The sequence below is a fragment of the Theobroma cacao genome, chromosome 9, assembly GCF_053813885.1.
Source record: "Theobroma cacao isolate CCN51 chromosome 9, ASM5381388v1, whole genome shotgun sequence".
NCBI lineage: Eukaryota > Viridiplantae > Streptophyta > Magnoliopsida > Malvales > Malvaceae > Theobroma > Theobroma cacao.
The window spans coordinates 7,885,192-7,897,857 of record NC_142647.1 but is presented as its reverse complement, the minus strand read 5'-3'; positions in this window follow the sequence as shown (position 1 = coordinate 7,897,857).

Genomic DNA, 12,666 nt, shown 5'->3' with positions numbered 1-12,666 from the left:
GATTCATGCACTATTGCATTATGATGATAAATATATGTGTGTTGTGCATGATGATTGATATTGTGTATGATGACTGTAACCGTGTGTGTGTGTACGATGTGGGGGGATGTACACGATGGCACTGATTATGCACGATGTGGGAAGATGCACACGATGGCGCCGACTATGTGCACGATGTGGGGGGATGCACATGAGCCGGGTGTGATTATGATGATATTGATGTTTATCTATGTATTTATGCATATCTATGCTTATGAAATGAAAGTTCATGAATATGATATATGATTGAAATGCATGTGAAATTTGCATGATGAATCTTGAGAAATTCCCATTTTCTTGCAAATTGATCTTTATTGCAGCACCAAATGGATTTTTGTGCAAAGGTCACTTTTTCACTTAGGTGCCCTGCTTCTCGTTGCAGCGAGAAACATTCCGTTTTGGCAGCAGAAAACTCGCTGCAACGAAAATAAATCTCGCTGCAGCGAGAAACTCTTGGATTCTAATGTAGTGCGTTCATTTTGATGAAAATTTTGACCACCTTCCCTTTCGAACTGGGAAAAGTGGTAAACATAAAAGTTGTAGTCATGCTTCTTAGCTTTCTAATGGTCCAAAAATCAGGTCAATTGGGCTCCTATAGCAGGAGATATGCCAGAAAACCTGAAATACATGCAAATTGGTATTGTTTCTCGCTCAGCGAGAAACATTCTGTCCTACATGCTACCCTATTCGGTTTTGACATACTTTTCACCCATTTAACTTCATGGATTGATCATGGGTTGTTGCAACACTATGAGGTTATTAATCAAAGTTTTAAATGAGAGGCTTTTAGTAAAAAATTAAATCAATTGCATTGTTTTTGAAACAAGTGCATCATGATTTCCAAATTCTTCCTATTGATTGCTTGTTCCCTTCTTATGTTCACTCACTGAGTTTCGTACTCACATTTTTAAAATTCATATTTTCATATTTGGAGGCAATTGAGACCTAGATTGAGTTGCACACATATGCTCGCCTTCTTGGTAAGTACTAAGACATCTCAGTAGCTGTACCTTCACTATGGTCACTCCGCTGAAAGTCAAGAGTCATTTTGTTTTATGAGTACGTTCATGTGATGTAAAATACTAAGATACGTGTCTTAGACGAAATATGTATATTTTAACCGTTAATGCCACCATGAATTGAAATGTTAATATCATTTTGGGTTTATATTAATGAAATTCTTTATTGCTATAGCCCATTATTAAAATGATTATAAGTCGAACTTATGAAAGATAAATTGAGAATAGTTGATGGAATGTTAAGCAAGATTACATAATAGGCTTGCTTGGGCTTGGTGGGCTATGCCTATTGGGCCCATGCGCCGATCATGGCCCGAGAATTTGGACTTTGACAAAGTTGGTATCAGAGCTATAGGTTTAGTCGAGTCCTAGGGATTCTCGTGTCAGTCAGCGAAGTTGTCGAAGTTAATGTAGAGTCTTGTCTATGATTTGTGACTGCAGCACAAGTCATAGACAGGAGGCTATATGAACTCTTATTCCTAGCAACCTACCCTCCTGCTAACATTATGTAAAGGTCATAAGTGATGTCGTTGTCCGGGTTTGAGATGCCACCCGAGACATAAACCATTATTGGAAAGATTTTTAAGCAAATGCTCCTAATGAAAGGCCAATATAATGATTTATTCCTCCGACTAAGGATAGAGGAAGGTGGAGCTAGACTGTTAAGTCCATAATAGTTTATTCATTTGGTGGAATTATGATTTGAACCTATGGTTAAAAAAAATTTTAAATTTTGGAGACCATGGATGGTATTTGAGGTCAATATAGAGAGGACGTATGATAATGGTAATAAGAGCTGTATTTTGACTGGAATGAATAGTGATTGTTATGACTCACTTGAGGTTTATAAATTTAAGTATTGAGGAAAAATGTAAACCAATGGTTATGTGCACGGAGGTAAGTACACTGTGTTAATTGAGCTTGACATGTCCCTATAGAAATGGTGTGGGCTTTTGAAATATTTTATAAGCGTATAAGTGTTGCATATGTGTATAGTAGCTTAAATGGAGTTGGTTTTAATTTCAACTAAGTGATTACGAGATTTCAAGGCTTGGATTGAATTATTGTGATTTATGGTTATAATTGTATGAATTAGCTCAAGGGTGAAAACCCCGAATTATTATAATTGATGTATGGTCATTAAGTAAAGGGCTAGTAAATGATCTACTCTAAAGATGAGCTTGAATTTTGCTATGCTTAGTGTGGAGCCAAATGATTAAAGGACTAGATGTGAATTTAGCAGTTTGAAATTAAATGACATGAAAATGACAAATTTAGTCTAAGTGCCATATGGAGTTCTATATGAAGATCGATATATGAATTGCTTTAAATGTCAATTTAAAAATATGTTGGTTCAATATGCAAACTATGATGTAAATGATTAGTCTTAAATGTGACTTCCCCAAGGGTAAAGGACTTAAAATATGTGGATTTTCGAATATGCTATAAGAGGAAGTTTCTACATCCTAAGCTTAAGAAATTTTGATTTTTTGACTGCAAAAACAAGATACAAAAATTAAGTGAATTGTTTATCTTATGGATGTAATTGGTTAAGAATTGATGAGTAAAGTCAAGATCTCAACACTAAGGGGTGTACAATTTAATATTTGTGTATCTAAGAGTAAATTTGGAGATCATTGCTTAATCAATTTGCACTGAATGTTATGGTAAAGGTATGTGAATGCTAGTAGTGAAGTATGCCCAAAGTGAGATATGTTGAGACTAATGTTCCGATTGCAAACTTGTGATAGAAAACTAGTTTTGCAAATTGTGGTTTTTATAATCATGAAAAATATGGAGGTTATCAATATGTAGGCATACACTTGGAGTTATACATCTTGTGATCCCCATGCATCATATAGAAGGAGATATCTCATAGGGGAGTTTATCTTGATTTATGGTTATATAGCTATAGTCTTGGCATGAGACTGAGAATGCCCTGGCATAAATGAGGAATGTATTGTGAAAGGTTAAAAAGCCACATATACCTTAACAAGGTCAATAACATGAATGAGGGAGAAATATGGATGTTGATATACTGAGCATAAAGTGCTTAGGGATAATTAATGCAATTATACTAAGTTAGATGGTATGATTCGAACTAAGAACACAGACACCTTGGGAGATTTTAAAATAATGTCCAATGGGGTCAGTGAACTAAAGTGTTATCGGGCATACAATGAACGATTAAAGTTATGAGTGGCTTTGAAGATAAGCCTTTGATTGATTAAGTTCTCAATGGAACCCTATTAAAGGAAGTGTTTAAGTGTTTTGAAAATGTATGGGAAAGCATAAGAGAATATATTAGCTTGACTTGCTATAAGAGGTCGAAATTGGATGGCCATGAGTGGCTTGTGAACAATCAAGCAGTGTAAAGTATGTGCTCATAAAGGGAACTATGATTGGTAGATAAATGTGGAACTTTAGAATTTCATTGTCATAGTTATTAGATTATATTTTGTATTATATGATATAACGTAGAACATCAATGATGAGGTTGTGTTCAATGCTTTAGGCCTTGAACTGTAAGATATGGACATGTATCCACCTTGTGAATACCTTGATGAGATAAATTCAAAAGACTTTTCACAATGAGAAAACATTAAAGCTCAAAGAGCAAATGGCTATGCAGTCAAGTTGGGCTCGTGACTGACATGTCACATAAGTATGAAGATATGATACAATCATAAGTATACTTGGAAATATTGGTTTGAGGCAATGATTATCCTACCATTTTGTGGACCCGATGAGGTTCTGGTCTTGACATAATTGTAGACGTAAAGCATAAATTGTGAAATGTGCTTTCCTACAAGTTTCAATTTATTTTGAGTAACTATCAAGGTAAAGTGCCTGATAGGGATAGTGGAAGGTTAGATTATGCTTCAAACGTTTAGAAAATGAGGGTGACATGGTTTGATTAAATGATACTACCCTCAGTAAGGGAATAGAAATACGTTACGGGAATTGCGGAGATCTACTTAGAAAAAAAAAGACGATGATTTGAATATTCAAGTACTCGTATATGAGTAAAGATTTGGTAATGAGACATGACGTAGAGATGGAATACTACAATATAAATTTTGACTAAGAAAATCGACTTATAAAACACGTGGTGTTTAGAGATGGTGCTAATTAGTGGTTGACTCTCATATGAGAATGGAATATTGAAATCAGCTTTGTGTATTCACCACAAATGATGAGCATGATCTAACCAACCAAGAGAAAAAATGATTCTAAACTTGATTGTTGGTTATTTTGGTTTTACAGATGGCTTATTGAGCTTGATATGCCTAAGGCTATTCGAAGTTAAAATTTTTGGAAATATATCTGTATGGATATATATGTTGCATATTATTATAAGAGCTCATACGGAGCTAGTTATAATTTGATTAGATGATGATATTCTATCAATGGTTATAGTGCTAGAAAATGATTAAGATAATTTATCGCTAATTTTGGTAGTGAACAAGTGGATTATAATTCTGTTAGCTTAAAAGTAAGTGTTTATACTTTTGGTATGAGTTCATCAAATTCTGTTATATCATGATAAAACTTAGTGTTTTGATATAGCCTGAGAGGCTTGGTATATGACCTAGCTTAACTATGAGCTAAAAATTGTTAAGCTATTATGAAGTACACAAATAAAGAAGTATGACATGAATTTAATATCCTAAGGGGCAATGGAAAATGATGTATCGGTTTTGGTATAACTTCAATATATATAGTTTTGATACATAAAGATATGGGAAAATGTTTACAGCTTATGAGTAAAGGTGTGCATTTGAATTCATGTAATTAAAAGTGTAAAATCTGCCTTGATTGGCATAGAGCCCATGATTCAAAATGAAGGATTTTGGATTTAATTTTTTAAGGTAAAAGGGCTAAAGAAGTTGATTTCGAAAAGGTCTTAGTAAATGATTCCTTGATTTTAAAGTACACTTAAAGAGAGGTAAGTGTCAAATTTCATCTTCGGATTGATAAACTAATAAGGTTACAAGATTTAGCATTTGGAGTAAATTTGAACAATTTCAAGTTAGATATGTTGTATGTAATTGATGATGAATAAATTAACTACGACATTGGAAATATAGAAATGATCAATAATCATGATGAGACTTGGAAAGGAACCTTAAAGGAAAATTTTGAGTAACTTTAACTTTGGGAAGTTGAGTTATTGATTAAAGGGATTGGCTAAGATCATAGGAGGTATGTGAATGTCATGACTTATTGAAATGTTTCATGGTATAAGTTAAGATTTATCTAATAAGTACTCGATCATGAAAGTACTGAAGTTTTATTTTTGGGAATATGGTTATTGATGGTTACCAAATTTGAATCATCCGTGATGTTAAATATATATGAATAAATAAAAAGTGTTGGATCCTTATGTATTATGAAATTCTTGAATGGAACTTGTATGGAAGTACGTAAAACAGAATAGAGGTTGGTTGACCATTTAGACCCATAGTCAATGGTGGAATAAATGCTTGAATGTTGAAAGGTTTGATAAAATATCAAAGTAAATGAATTGTGGATGGTTAAGTAAACATGCATGATTGATGATTTAAGGATGATTTGATTGAGGTGTGACCAGAATTAATAGTATATTTGAATTCTCTTCATAAGATAAAGAATGATATTGTTTTGATCCAACAAGAGTAGTACACATAATTATATATTATGACATCGTTGACTTATCTATAAAGATTGGAAGTTGATATAATGCACAAACCAAGATTTTATGTTAAGAATGCTCGACGAGAGTGATGTGGCAGAACTTGAGAACTTTGATTATTCACCCTACGTCGATTTGAATTCGATGAGGTAACATGGGAAACCGATGAGGAGATGCAGACAAAGTATCCCCACCTCTTTGATGCTTAGAGATACGTTACCTTATAGTTAAATTTAAATTCGGGGACCAAATTTTTATAAGTGGGGGAGAATGTGAGACCTCAACCCCTATAGGCTCATAACTACGCATAAACGTAATAACACTGGCCAGGGGTAGTTTCGTTATTTCCTCTAAAAAGCTCTGAGAATAAGGTTTTATGATATTTTAAGGTCTAAATAGGCATAAAACCGAATAAATAATGTGTAATGATGAAAACACAGAGAAACTTAGAAGTTTTCATAATTTTCACCACATGGGCAAAATCGTCATTTTTCACCTCGGGTCAAAATTTTAAGTTTTGTAAACCCGAGCATGTCTAGACCATTATGGACTTGTTTTAGTATCAAAAGAGTAAAAAGATTGCACTAAGGATTGAAGGAGAACAAGTTAATGTGCTAAGGGCATTTTCGTAATTTCAAGTGGAATGGATAAGCTTGAACTATAAATATTTTTTTTCTTCCAACAGCTTCTTCATTCTCCAGCAACTTCTTCTCCTTCTTCTTCTCTTATCTCACGTTGCTTCCATCTTCCATTGAAGCTTGATATGAAACTTTCACAACTTTCTCTTTTTAGCTCTAATTTTCATACCCTTGTGCCCTTTTGACTAGAACCCTTGTGCTTTTTCACTCTCTCACTTTAAAACCCTCAAAAAGTCCTTGTTCAGTACTTTCTCTCACTAGTTGGAGGTTTTAGAGAGAGAAAGAGAGTTTTCACATTTGTTTGGAAGCTGTTGGAAGAGAATTCAACTACAAAGAAACCCTAAGGTGAGTGATGAACTAGGCTTAGTTTTAAGTTGTTGATAATGGCTAGTAATTGGGATTATGAGCTGTTTTATTGTTGAGTTGTTTACTCATTTTTAGTGTGATTAAAGTAGTGCAAACAATAGCCATTTAATGGTGGTTGAAAACTAGTTAGGAATGACTAGTAGAACCCAACTTAGAAAATAGTTTTGGAATGATAGTAATGCCAATTTGGGTTGATTGTGATGTTGTGTGTGTATAGGTTCCAACAAGGCCTCACATGTCCATTTGAAGCATTAGTTGAGGTTAACGTCAAGTAAAAGAATCAACAAGACCAGTGAGTGAACTACCTTTAAAACTTGTTTTGGAAAATATAATGTATTTGCCACACATTTGAATGAATTATCAAGTTTTTCATAAAAATAAGTGTCTTGAGAATAAACTTTTGCTAAATGGTTTTATGTTGTGATATGTGATCGTTATGGATTCATGCACTATTGCATTATGATGATAAATATATATGTGTTGTGCATGATTATTGATATTGTGTATGATTACTGTAACCGTGTGTTGTGCATGATGATTGATATTGTGTATGATGACTGTAACCGTGTGTGTGCATGATGTGGGGGATGCACATGCCAGTGATGATGGTGGTGTGAAAGATGAATGATGATAGTGCCCGAGTGCATGATGTGAGGGGATGTACACGATGGCACTGATTGTGCACGATGTAGGGGGATGCACACGATGACGCCAGCTATGTGCACGATGTGGGGGGATGCACATGAACCGGGTGTGATTATGATGATATTAATGTTTATCTATGTATTTATGCATATCTATGCTTATGAAATGAAAGTTCATGAATATGATATATGATTGAAATGCATGTGAAATTTGGCATGATGAATCTTGAGAAATTCTCATTTTCTTGCAAATTGATCTTTATTACAGCACCAAATAGATTTTTTGTGCAAAAGAGGTCCCTTTTTCACTTAAGTGCCCTGCTTCTCGCTGCAGGGAGAAATTATTTTGTTTTGGCAGCAGAAAACTCACTGCAGCGAGAAACTCTTGGGTCCTAGTGTAGTGCGTTTAATTTGATAAAGATTTTGACCACCTTCCCTTCCGAACTAGGAAAAGTGGTAAACATCAAAGTTGTAGCCCTGCTTCTTAGCTTTCTAATGGTCGAAAAATAAAGTCAATTGGACTTCTGTAATGGGAGATATGCCAGAAATACTGAAATACATGCAAATTGGTACTATTTCTCGCTGCAGGGAGAATGAATTTCGCTGCAGTGAGAAACATTCTATCCTACATGCTACCCTATTTAGTTTTGACATACTTTTCACTCATTTAACTTCATGGATTGATCATGGGTTGTTGCAACACTATGAGGTTATTAATCAAAATTTGAAATGAGGGGTTTTTAATAAAAAATTAAATCAATTGCATTATTTTTGAAACAAGTTCATCATAATTTTCAAATTCTTCCTATTGATTGCTTGTTCCCTTCTTATGTTCACTCACTGAGTTTCGTACTCACGTTTTTAAAATTCATGTTTTCAGATTTGGAGGCAGTTGGGACCTAGATTGAGTTGCACACATATGCTCACCTTCTTGGTAGGTACTAAGGCATCTCAGTAGCCGCACCTTTACTGTGATCACTTCGCTGGAAGTCAAGAGTCATTTTGTTTTATGAGTACATTCATGTGATGTAAAATACTAAGATATGTGTCTTAGACGAAATATGTATATTTTAACTGTTAATGCCACCATGACTTGAAATATTAATATCATTTTGGGTTTATGTTAATAAAATTCTTGATTGCTATCTCATTGTTAAAATGATTATAAGTTGGACTTATAAAAGATGAGTTGAGAATAGTTGATGGAATGTTAAGCAAGATTACATAATAGGCTTGTTTGGGCTTGGTAGACTATGCCCATTGGGTCCATGCATCGATCATGGTCCGAGAATTTAGACTGTGACAAACCTCTTTTAAGTAGGAATTGTGAATCTTTTGTAGATCCACCATTACTAATTTGAATTGCTCACATCCTGAGTAGAACTATAGCGGCTCTAGACATGGATGTTTCCTCTGTACAGTTTACAGTGTCTTTTCTATTAGTTTTGTTAGGAATGCAAACCAAAATATGGAGGCATCGAAATGACGATTTCAACATTATTTAAGGTAGTGTGGGTTATCTTCCACAAAGAATCTCTCTTTATTTTCTATGTTCTTTTTTCTCCATCACCTTAAAAGATAGGAAAAAGAAAATATCTGTTGTCAAACTTCAACCTTATGCTTCAACTTATTATTCAGATTGAAAGAAGCTTGTGATAATGTGTGGCTAAAAGAAGAACAAAGTGTAAACTGAAATTCACTAATGTAGCACCTTTCTGCCATGGGTGGCAGCTTTGCAAGAGTCAAGAGATAAATTCAATGTGAGGTAAAATAATTAATCAAGTAAAGTCCCAAGTGCAAAGTATCAGTTAGTGACCTTGGACAATACAATCTACCAACTTTGTTATGTGCATGTTACTAACTATTTCCTTGTGAATGAATCTTCTTTGTGAGAGGGTGTAGACACCTATAAAAAATATATATATATAATAAATAATAAAATAAACTAAAATATAAAAAAGTATATTAAAAAAAATTAAAAAAAAAAGGGATGGTTGGGCGTACGCCCAGCCATCCTTCCCTATCCCTTCCCCATCCCTTCAGCCATCCCTTCCCCATCCTGTCCCCAACCACCACGCACCAAGGGTTCTGGCCACCAACTCACTGGTGCCAGAACCCCCTCGCCGGGTTGTCCAAATTTTTGGATAACCCGGCTCTTTAAAAGGGCACCTGCAAAAAAAATCAAATGAGGAGGGAGACACAAAAAGAAGAACAAAAAACAAAAAAAATCCTAGATCTACCAGCAAAAATACCCAGCCACAGAAAAAAGCAAAAAAAAAACAACAAACACAAAGCAAGAAAAGAAAAAAGAGTTAGATCTGAAAAATGAAAGAGAGAAGCGAGAGGTTGGCGTAGAGAAGATAGAGAGAGTGGCGGCAAGAGAGAGAAGGAGAGAGAGGAAGAAAGAAAAAAAAGGTTTAAGAAGAAGATAGAGAGAGTGGCGGCAAGAGAGAGAAAGAGAGAGAGGAAGAAGGAAAAAAAAGAGCTTAAGGAGAAGATAGATAGAGTGGCGGCAAGAGAGAGAAAGTGAGAGAGGAAAGTGAAGAGAGAGAAAAGAAAATAAGCTTTTATAGCTAGGTATAAAAGACCAAAACGACGTCGTTTTGAAGCATCTTTTGAAGCCAAAAACGGTGCACATTGAAGAGGATTAAGTGGGCTGTTGCAGCAGGCTTAATTTTCTCCTTGGGCTAAGGCATTATTGGACTATTCAAGCCCAAACCAAAAAACTGCAGCAGGCCCTTTGGGCCCAGGCCGAATTGGAGGAGACCTTTGAAGCCCAGTGAAGCTTGAACCCATTTGGAGCAGTGGGTTAGTTACAACCCAATAGGTATTTGACTTATCCATTAAATAATGGCTTGGGCTTGAGTTATTGAAAGTGATTATTTAATTTCTTGTTTAAGTGTTATAATAGTTTTATTATTTTTGGTGTTGTTTGAAATTTATGCATATGAAAAATAAAATATATGAAGGCTAAAAATGAAAATTTTTAATACAATAGATAGTAGATGTAGTAAATTAATAGATATGCATGTATAAATATATATATATATATATATATATATATATAGACAAACATATAACAAAAATAGGAGAATGAACAAGGCAAAAAAAAAATTACTATTAATTAAATGGTAGATTAGAAAATACTTAGTTTTTTTTTTTAATATGTATAAAATAATTAATAATAGAAATGGGTCTAAAAAATGAAAAGAAATAAAAAATGAGAATAAAGTATAATTAGTTGTAAAGGCAAGAGAAAATAAAATGTTCTAAGTATTTATAAATATATAGAATGTACAATATAATATTAAATTACAAGTATTAAAAAATCAAGTGGTTAATTTGAGTTAATCCAATAATAGAATTCTGCTTGAAAAAGGGGCAAAGAGTTACCTCTTTCGGGTGGATGTTTTTCGGGTGCGAAGTTCGAGACGAATTTTCACCGAAGCGTCGGGATAAATCTGAACTCTAGATTTCAAAACCCGCTAAGTCAAATAGTCATTGTTAAAAAATAATATATGTCAGAAAATTTTGTTACATTCTAATTAATTTAAATAAATATTACTAGATAAAGTTAATCCAATCGTTTAAAAATTATTTATTTATTTATTAGATAAGCTTTGTAATCAAGTAAAAAAATTGACCAACAACAAATACGGATTTAAATAGAAAACCAAAATAAAATATATATAGAAATAAAAATAAATAATAAATAATCCAAAATTTTTTAAACACCTAAAATCAATAAACGCGTGCATATAGATATCATCATTTTTATACTGTCATTGCATGCCACTCTTATCTTGCAAATGGCGCGGAAATCCCGATGATGGGATTTCCCCGAGGAGCTCGTAGAGACGAGTTCTCCCGGGGATATCTCTAGGTGAGGAGAATTTCGAGACTTCACCAAAGCGTTGGGATGGTCTTCGAATAATTTTCCAATAAAAGATTACCGACTCCATCATTTAAAATAAACAAGTCACGACATCATTCTACGCTTGCATCATATGCATACGTAAGACCAAGTGAAAAACTCAGTCTGGCAATTCAATAAAAATTTGATTAATAAAATAGGGATTAAACTAAGAAAAGGCTATATTAAGATAACTTAAGATTAAATGGTACCGTTCGTAGAACGGGCGTCACGGACGTGCTAACCCTTCTCCGTGCGTAACCGCACTCCCGAACCCATCTCTAAAAAACGTGGACCAGTTCTTGTTCTTTCAACGGATCTAAAATTAATTTAGGACTTCGTCGATTAAGAATCGGGTTAATAGGTGACCAATCACACCTTAAATAAAAAAGATTGGTGGCGACTCCCCCTAACACGATTTTAATTTTCGCCCGCGTTTGGCGGACGGGTTCCCGGACCCGCACGTCACGACAGAGGGAAGAGAGAGGAAGCGGTTGAACCAAGGGGAAGGAGAGGGAGAAAATGGAGGAGGACGAGGGGAAGGGAGGAGAGAGGAGAGGGAAGAGAGAAGGGATTCAAGGGAGAGGCATTGGGATGGGAAGAGAAAGAGATCGTGACGGAGGAAGAAGAAATGGGCGGCGGAGGTAGCGGAGGAGAGAAGGGAGATGATTTGTGGGGTTAACAAGTGATTTTGGTTTTTGCATATTTTGACTTTGCATTTGGTGGCAGTGATTGAGATTTTTAGGGTGGCTTTGGCGCGGTTGGCACCGGCAGCCATGGCTGTGGATGTGCAGTGGAAGACTGGGAAGAAAGCAAGCTCTGAGCCTGTTTTGGATTTGTACATAAAAATATGGAAGTTTTTTTTTTGCTCTTTTGTTTTCAGTGTCGAAGGTTGCACGAGTTATTTTGATTTTACTGTGTTCTTATATTTGATAGAATCGGTATAATCTTTTATGTCTTAAAAGTAAAGTGTTGTAATGTATTCTGAAGTCTATGATTGAATTATAGTGAAATACTAATATGTTCCCGTGAATAGATATTAGTCCTTTGCTGTTTACCTTAACTTTAGATGATATCGAGCGTCTAATTGGAGAACCTATGGCCTTGACTACACAAATGTCAGTGTTGATATTTGAAGAGGGGGAATACTTTCAAAAATGTCTTTTCTTTCCTTCGAACTTTTCAGATGAAGCAAGGACTTACCCTGCTTGGCAAGTTTGTCCAAGTGAAAGAGAATTTTTTTAAGTGCAATTAGGAACTGAGATTTATTCCTATGGTTTTAAGCTCTTTGGGCTCATTTTCCTCTAGTTTTAAGGTATTTGGGCTCATTTTTACAAGTAGAATAAGATTTGAATTGTCTTTAAACAGGGCA